Below are 10,000 nucleotides of genomic sequence, written 5' to 3' on the forward strand. Positions count from 1 at the left end.
GATTTCCCGTAAAAAAAAGTATACAATAAATTTAAGAATTTAAGCCTCTTCTGAGTTTACGTTTTGAATAACAAAAGCTAAAGATAGATATTGATTTGAAGTGAGATATAGAAATTTCATCATATTTTGCATTGAGTTTTTACAAGTTTACCTAAATGTCGGAGAATTATACAAACTCAATCCATTTTTTGTCCTTTCCCCTGCACGAACACAAAAAGTGTATTTCACACCAAGTTAAATCTGAAACTTCACCCATGAAAAACAAACCGTTTTGGTTCACCTTAAGTACTTTTTTGGGTCTGAGTCTTTTTAATAGGATTTGTTCATGGGCCTTGCGTTTTACATTTGGTTCTTTTGGCCATTTTAAAAAAATGGTGAAATATATAAACGCTGTACCAATTATTCCTTTTGGAGAGAGGTCTTTCAAATGTAAAAATTCTTTCCCAAATGTTTTCATTAAAAATTTGTATTTTTCTAATAAGAAATTATTCCAGATTCTTGTTCTGATTGATTGACTTTACTGACAACAATCCTATCTCGAAATATGAATTTTACTTGACAACACCAATTTCTTTTCTTTGGGTAACAAATAGTAACTACTGACTCATGATCAGGAAGTGTTCATTGATGTGGTTTTATTAAAAAAAGACGTATTGAAATCATTTTATAAGCAACTAGTTATGTTTCAAATATATCATAAGCAAAGACCCAGGTATATCTATTCAGACGTTAAAGACCAGCTCTCTCTCTCTCTCTCTCTCTCTCTCTCTCTCTCTCTCTCTCTCTCTCTCTCTCTCTCTCTCCTGGAGTGTCAGACCAAATAAAGAGGTTCCAGAAATGTGCTACACAGATAACTCAAAGACGTACGAGGAATCCCTCTTTGCTTCCCCCAGAGGACATAACTTGATTCGCCCTTAGGAATATGCAAGAGACACATCGGGGGGTCTCCTTGGGTTAGTTCAAGTTATGGCAAGAGTTCCTTTCCGCCATGAATTCGCGTTACTGTCCTTACTGTAGCGGGGTAAAGTGTGTGCATTTTGTGGAGGCAGGAATTGCTTGGTAGAGAAACTCTGCAGGAAAGAAATAGAAAGAGAGCAGTATCTTATTGGAATGAGTCTGACCTCGAGGTAGGTAAGCGAAGGGTTCCTACAGTAGGCATAAAAACGTTTAATATGTACCAACCGTGTGTCACAGAATTGTACATAAATCCTTTTGTATATATTATGCTTGTAACTTTGCTCCTCCCTCGCACTAAAAAGAACCAGAATAAACATGTCTGCATGTCACCTATGTAACATTGTCATTTTCTCGAACATGTAATTTCCTGTTGCCTTGAGGTTTTGTATATAAAGGAGAGTGTTCCATAATACCATAGCTCAGTTGACTGCATCCTGCCCTTGAGTTCACAACCTACTCTCGGCACTGTCCATTGGTGACCCGGATGTCGACTCGCTCCCACCGCCTTCCACTCCCACCCCCCTTGCCCCTCCATCGTTGGTACTATGGCGGACTCTACGGAAGTTGGCGCTGCAGCTTCCCATTGAAACTTTCGTCATTCGCCAGCAGAGAGGCGTTTGCTTTGTTTCAGCGCGCAGAAGTCCAGTTTCACATCAACGGCATGACTCGCTCAACCACCAAAGCAGATTATGTTTTCGCGGCAGTACCCGAGGACACCTTCGCAGAAATATCACACTGGCTTTGTGAACAAGGAGACACCCCAATGACGTATGACGCCCTCAAAACACACCTTCTGCAGCAGTACTCGCCGTCGCTAGCCGCCGTAGAGAAAAGCTTTTTCAGCTCTCGCAACAACCGTTGGGGGACCAAAGGGCTTCGCTAGCCCTCAGAGATTTCACCAGTACCGCTCACCTTCAACCTGCCGCAGATGGCTCTCCTCATGAGGTGAACCTACTTCGTGCCCTTTGGATACGCCGTTTACCCGGACCTATACGCGCTGCCATACCCGATGTCGATAGTTTACCCATAAAGGACTTGATGAACAAAGCCGATGCCCTAACGAAGAGGATGCCTATTCAACGTCAACCGAAGCCGACATGAATGCCGTAGGACATACACGCCTACCCCATGACGTGCTGAAGCGGCGACAAAGCTACCCACCACCCACCAATCGCTCACGCCCCAACAAACGACTCTACAGCCACTTACTACTTCCCATCCGCCGCAGTTTTGCTACTACCACTTCAGATTCGGGGCAACCGCGAAAAAATGTGCCGAGGATTGTCAGTGGCCAGAAAGCGTGTAAGTAGGCCATCGCTCGTGACGGTGGACTCCCGTGTTTCTAATCTTTTCTTTTATATGATGCAGGAACAGGCGTGCGGTTTTTGGTAGACACGGGTGCTTGTCATTCTCTCTTGCCAAGGAAACTATTCAAGACACAACGTAGTCTGTCTACATCTGCCGACGTCCGCCTGGTAGATGCCAACTGATCTGCGATACCCACCTACGGTTACGAGAACCTCACATTATCGTTCGGAAACGGTAAATTCAATTTGAAGTTTGTTTTTGCTGACGTCACATTGCCAATCCTCGGTGCAGATTTCCTCTCTCATTTCCACCTTCTGGTTGATGTCGCCCACTGACGATTGGTCAACGCAGACTAGTACTTGTCGACCCCTCTTCAACCCGCTCCCTCTAACCTAGCTCTCCAAATCAGCAAACCCACGGACGCCTACGCCCACCTCCTCACTTCGTACCCAGAAGTTTTCCGTCCAGAACTTTGCCAAACGCCCACGGTTGCTACCAAGCACGGTATTTATCACCATATGAAGACGACAGGTTCTCCATTCTTCGCAAAATTCAGACGTCTGTCACCGGAACGATTGGCAGCCGCCAAACAGACACTCGCCGAAATGGAGGAAATGGGCCTTTGCCAAAAGGCCTCCAGCCCATGATCGTCACCCTTACACATCGTTCTGAAGAAAGATGGCTCCCTCCATCTGTGCGGGGATTACAGGCACCTGAACATGCAAACAGAACCGGATCACTACCCGCTCCCAAACATTGCCGACGTGACCTCCTACCTGCAAAAAGCGAAGGTTTTCTCTACGCTCGACCTCCTGAAGGGGTATTATCAGGGGCCTATGAACCCAGAAGACATCCCCAAGACCACCATCACCACTCTGTTTGGTACATACACCTTCAATTACTCCTGTTTTGGCCTTCATAATGCTGGGGCCCCGTTTCAACATCTCATGGATGGCATCTTAGGGGACCTCCCTTTCTGTGTATAATATGTGGACGACATACTTGTGTTCTCCTCCTCAAAAGAGGAACACCTCCATCACCTGCGCATCGTGCTCGACCGCCGGCAACAAAACAGCCTTGTAGTCCGGTACGACAAGTGTACCTTTGGCGCCAACAAAGTGTCGTTCTTAGGGCACCGCATCACTCCCGAAGGAGTCCATCCCCTCCTTGGGAAGGTAGCAGCCATTCAGAACTTCCCCGCGCCCTAGACCGTCAAAGCTCTGTAGAAATTCTTGGGCATGATCAACTATTATCACCGTTTTCTGCCAGCCATTGCCGCCACTTTTGCTCCCCTTTACGCCTCCCTCAAGGGCAAGCCAAAGGACCTGAAGTGGGGTCCCATTCAAGAAGCAGCCTTCTGCAATGCAAAGAGGCCCTATCAACTGCTGCGGCTCTCACTTTTCCTATCCCACATGCCCCTCTCCTTCTCTTCACCGATGCCAGCGACGTCGCTATTGGTGCAGTACTCGAGTAGGTGGTCAAAGGCTCGCCCCGCCCATTGGCCTTCTTCAGCAGAAAACTGTCCAAGGCAGAATCGGGTTTTTCTACCTTCGATCAAGAATTGCTGGCGGTGCACTTGGCTGTCCGTTCTTTCACCATTTTTTAGAAGGTACGCCCTTCGTCATTCGCACAGACCACATGCCTCTGGTGCACGCCTTTACTCGACAGTCTGATGCCTGCTCCGCCTGGCAATGCCGACATCTCTCCGCCGTGGCTGAATACAATTGCACCCTTCGATACGTCCCTGGGAAAATGAATCCCGTTGCCGATGCCCTGTCAAGAAACACATTGGCTGCCGTTCAACTGGGATTGGATTACAACGCCCTGGCTGAAGCCCAACGACAGGATCCAGAATATCAAGCATGTAGGACATCCTACATGTCCCTCCATTGGGAAGACTTCCCCCTCGAAGACTCCAACACCACCCTCCTCTGTGACGTCAGTACTGGCAGACCGCGACCTTGGATTCCTGCTCCCATGCGCCGACAGGTGTTTGATTTCATTCACGGCCTTTCACATCCCTCGTGCCGTTCTACCGCACAGCTGCCCGAGGCAAAGTTCATTTGACACGGCATATCTAAGGATGCTAAGGATTGGGTCCGCGCCTGTACTTCTTGCCAAACTTCCAAAGTACATCGACACGCGGATTCAGGAGTGGGCACCTTTCCTCAACCTCAGCGTCGTTTTGCACACATTTACGTCAACGTTGTAGGCTCCCTTCCCATATCACAAGGACATCGTTACCTGTTTACCGTCATCAACTGCTCCACCCGTTGCCCTGAAGCCATTCCCATGGAAACTGCAACGTCCGCCTCATGTACATCTGCCTTACTCTCTGAATGGATTGCACGATTTTGTATCCCTGAGCATATTACTTCTGATAGGGGAACCACTTTCACCTCTCAATTGTGGACATCATTAGCGAATCTCCTGGGCATCACCCTACATCAGACAACGGCCTATAACCCCGCTGCCAATGGAATGGCAGCTGAAATGGTGTATGACGACCCGTTGGTCGTCCCTGCTGAATTTTTTCCTTCTACAACTACCTCCGACGACCTCCAGACTTACAAGCCCCCAGCGAAGCATCACATACCAACAGACTTGCATTCTGCAACGCATGTCTTCCTGGACAACGACACTACCAAGCCACCGCTAATGCCCCCTTACACGGGCCCTTTCCTTGTGATCCGACGCAGTCCAAAAGCATTCCTACTAAACATGCGTGGCAAAGAAGACTAGGTCTCCATTGATAGTCTAAAACCTGCTTATCTTCTGCCAGATGACCCGCCTACAGTTCGCTCTCTAGATCAGGGTGCCCTATTTAACATGTACAGTATGTCATTTTTAGGGGGGGAGCCATATACCAACCGTGTGTCACACAATTGTACATAATTCCTTTTGTATATAATATGCTTGTATCTTTGCTCTTCCCTCGCACTAAAAAGAACCAGAATAAACATGTCTGCGTGTTGCCTATGTAACATTGTCATTTTCTCGAACATGTAATTTCCTGTTGCCTTGAGGTTTTGTATATAAAGGAGAGTGTTCCATAATAAAATAACTCAGTTGACTGCATCCTGCACTTGAGTTCACAACCTCTCTCGGCACCGTCACAAATATTTACGATATCAATAAATATGACATGACTTCAACAATGATTTCTTTTGGCCAACGTTTCAAAATAAAAAAAACCCTGGTTGAGAGGAAGATATAAACCTCATGATTCTTATTTCGAATTAAAGCTGAAAATATGAAAAGAAATTTTTGCTCCTTCGGGTGACAAGCAAGAAATTCTATACATGTTCCTTAATCAAATATTTTTGGATTTCAAGAGAGAGAGAGAGAGAGAGAGAGAGAGAGAGAGAGAGAGAGAGAGAGAGAGAGAGAGAGAGAGCATTAGTTGTGGAGAGAGTGAAAAGGAGATACACAGAGGAAGTAGATACATATTCAGATAATTTAGACTAGACAGACAGTAGAGAAAGTGTTTCAGTGTTTCTCAAATACGGAAAAGAGTAACCAGTGTCGTCACCAAAATACTCTAAAGATGGGCAACAATAGATGACCATTACTGTAATTCACGAGACAGGGAGTTTTATGCAATACATAAACCCGATTTAATTTGAAATAAAGATGGCTTTTTATATGAATGTTCTATGAGGGAAATAGTGTGAATGAACCTTTGTCAGTAACCTTTAAATATCTGACACATAATGCTCAGCATAACCCCCAAACGAATAATGGGTAAATCAAAAGTAAATGGGATTCAACTTTGGGTGAAGAGCTAGATCTGCCTCAGAATGAAGAGTATATTACAAAAAGTCCAAACGATTAGAGAAAGATATAAACAAGATGTAAAGTCTAAACGATCTTGATGGGTTAATTTGAGGGGACAAGATTAAGGGCAAACTCAATAAAATGTTTTACCGAGTTGCTGGAAAATTGCTTATGGACAAAATAGAAGCTGTTTATGGCCCTGGGATGACCATAAATTGTTTAGAATCTGCAACCAAGTGTTTTAAAATGGCTTCCCATAATCGAGGTCTTTGGAGAATGGCATTTGAACGATAACCTTCAATTGCTCGATAGACGTGAAAGGAAATGAAGGGATCCGACCGCGCTAAAGAGACTCTTATTCTCTGTTCGGTGTTTTAGTGTAAACAATATCAATCTAACTTAAATAGAGAGAAAAATTTTGTTTCTTTTATGAGGTAAATTGTCGTAGATTGATAATTACCCCATTTATGATGTCACGAAGAAAATCCTGTCTATACGAAAGAAGAACTTTAAATACTTATTAAGATGATTTACTTTAGCTTAAACAATCTGTTCATTTGATATCGTATGAGGTTGTTTTCGAGGAATGTGGTTGACGATGTTCAATTTAGGTGGAAAGGAAGATTAAGAAGAGGAAAGGAAAGTTCAGGAATAATGAAAGGATAACAATGACAAGGATTTGTTTGCGAAATGGAAAGAATAAACGTCGTATTAAAACAATTAAATATAATGTATTAAAAAAGATTAGTCAGTAAAAAAAAGAAACTAAGGCGTTGTGGGAGGGGGGACCATTGGTCCCATTCATAACTTCATGAGGTTGCTATTAACCACACTCGAGTAACTGCCAGGTTAAAGATTCTTTACTAAGGTTAACAAAATATAGAAGCTCGGTGTGGTTTCCTGGCACTCTCCATTTCCATTTGCCTCTACTGAAGCTTTGAAGTGAACCATTTGGACGGAGAAGGAAGGATTTTGACCAATTCAGTGAGAGAAAGAAAGAAATAAAGAGGGAAGAAAGCTTTCTTTGTTAAATAGGCCAACGTTTTACAACCTGATAGGAATTGTGTATTTAAATCTCTTAGAAAACTTTCACCGAAATCCTATAGACTTATAATAAGGCTCTATTTTTCCCATAGCGTCAATTCAATACAAATAAGAATCTTTGATCAAGGTTGTATGGGCAATATGGTTTTCCGATATGGTTATGGAAATTGTATACCAGCATTAAATGGATTTTTGCCTCATTTGAAATTGTTTCACTTAAAAAGAAAAACTCTTTACCACGTTGAATAAATTCTCAAGAAGATTCTGATGCCATTAATTCCTTATTTTCGAAGATGCAGTTAAATGCAATTTGAATTGGTTGGAATAAGGAACTACGGAAATGGCATTTCATGAACAAGTGGCTCAGCTAAATGAGAGAGAGAGAGAGAGAGAGAGAGAGAGAGAGAGAGAGAGAGAGAGAGAGAGAGAGATGAACAAATATCCTAATACGTCTGTGTGTGTGTGTGAGTGAAGAAGTTTCTGAGTTCTGCCAGCCAGGGCTAATCGAGTTGAGTTTTGTCTTTCACATTTCCCTTATCTATTAATTTACCATCAAAGGAGATATTTTGTTATACCATAACGATCACTATCGTGTCAGATAAGTGATATATAAAACATATGAATATAACATCAAATCTTTCCATCTTTTGTTAGAAGCAATCTTGTGCTATGTTTGTATTTCTTCCATCTTCTCTGAATTCTTCTTTCAGTGAAAGGATTTGACCCTGTGTGTCAGGGGGTCATGAAGTTAATCGGGTGAACTAAAGTCTCTCACTCTGACCTTAGCTGACTCAAATCAAATTAAACAACTTGAGTTGTATGACATCATATTTCACTCTGATTCTGAATGTAAAACATTAATAATGATGCGTGTGTATGACAACTCTTATTTTGTTTTATCAGTTACACTGAGAAAGGTAACAAATATAATGTCCTTATATTACATTTCTCTGTAGAAAAAAAAAAAGCATTTCTTACAGATTTCCATCAGTCCTCAGGTACAAAACATTCTGATATTTTCATCTAAAGAAAATCTGCATAATACCTAACACATGTTGTGATAGATAATTTTATAATAAAAGCGAGAGAGAGAGAGAGAGGAGAGAGAGAGAGAGAGAGAGAGAGAGAGAGAGAGAGGAGAGAGAGAGAGAGAGGGGGGGGGATCATTGAGTGTATGTGTCTGTGTTCATATTTCACCATTTTATTCAGCTTTTTTTCTTGAAATATGATATATAAATGTTATATTAAGAGTATTACATAATACATACCCCTTGCATATACCATCCAGTTATCATTATACAAATCTGAATTAGAAGTAATTTAAAGTTTCATCTAATGCGTTTACCCTTTTAACTTTTATCTCTCTCTCTCTCTCTGTCTCTCTCTCTCTCTCTCTCTCTCTCTCTCCTCTCTCTCTCTCTCTCTCTCTCTCTCTCTCTCTTATCAAGTCCGATAATCCCCATTGGATTATCAGATCCCAAATGAGCATATTGTTCCCCATGAAGGTAACGAAGCCTCATTAGTTTCTTTCTCTGAATTATCTCGTTCATTTCCATATGAACAGACGACATTCATTGGTGAACATTACATCATTCAATCCATATGTCAGTTTTCGTAATGGAATTCATTAATCAATGAGTAATAATATCAAATGTATGTTTAAGAAGCAACTTATTTATTTTTACTAGGATGATTACTCTAATTCTGTTTACTTGCTTTTTTTCTTCGCTTATGGACCAGACGATTTCATTTCCCTGTGTAAATAAGAAAGCAATAATTCACGTATGACAGTCATGACAGACACTGAATAATAATTGATTGTGGATAAGATTCTATCCCCTCAGATAAGAGATTGGTTTGGTTTCCAAAAATTTAATTCTTCGAAGGTTTAAAAAATATTTTCAGAATAAAAGCGTCATTCCCATGTCATTTGAACTAAAATTCTAGTTGCCATACTGTTTTATGTGGATATTGGCACAGGTGGACAGTCAGTAAATTCATGTCTCTTTTTAACAATAATCTATGACTCTAGGAAATGCTACAAAACTATATGACTCATTCAGTATTCTAAAGTCATTGAGTAAGGATGTGTTAGTGACATGGCTATCTGTTTATTTTCTTATGGGAAATAAACTTTTATATATAAATTTCCAAGATTTCTTATACGTTTTCTTTTATATAATGCTATGGTGGACAAATAACAATGACATGTCCGAAAAAACCAGAGGAAATAAGCCTGACTCTCCTTCGAAGGACATCTGGACTCCAAGAACCAACAAATCAAATTATTGGAAGGTCAATCCAATTGGGGAGGGGTGATTCAATTGCAAACCTCTTTGCCAAGAAGAATATCCCAGTAGACACCAATAGACTACTATTTAGGTTTAAGATTGAATAAATTCTGTTGCTGGGACTGGTTCTCTTTTTAAATAAAGATATATAGCAATAATAGCGGAACACTCTTATTGCCAAAAAGTTACTATTCTTGAAACTGTGAATATTAACTTGGAAAGGAGGGTACCATATGTGTCTGCGTATTTATGGGTTTTAGAGAGAGAGAGAGAGAGAGAGGAGAGAGAGAGAGAGAGAGAGAGAGAGAGGAGAGAGAGAGAGAGAGAGAGAGAGAGAGAGAACCTACAAATAAATAGAAATGTTCGTTGAAATGTGGGTTTCTTCTCAACACCTATATGATAAACATCCAGTGAGAGAGAGAGAGAGAGAGAGAGAGAGAGAGAGAGAGAGAGAGAGAGATCAGAGATCATATTTACAATGTGGTGTTTGATTACCACTTTCCGCTAGTCTATGGAAAACTTCCTTACACACTGCACAACTATGTGGCCTCAGAGGTAAAGTATGGGATCTATAAAGGCTTATTCAGACTCTGATGACAATTGTGCTATTGGAAACGTCTCTG

This window comes from Palaemon carinicauda, chromosome 25 (assembly GCF_036898095.1).
Source record: "Palaemon carinicauda isolate YSFRI2023 chromosome 25, ASM3689809v2, whole genome shotgun sequence".
Taxonomy (NCBI): Eukaryota; Metazoa; Arthropoda; class Malacostraca; order Decapoda; family Palaemonidae; genus Palaemon; species Palaemon carinicauda.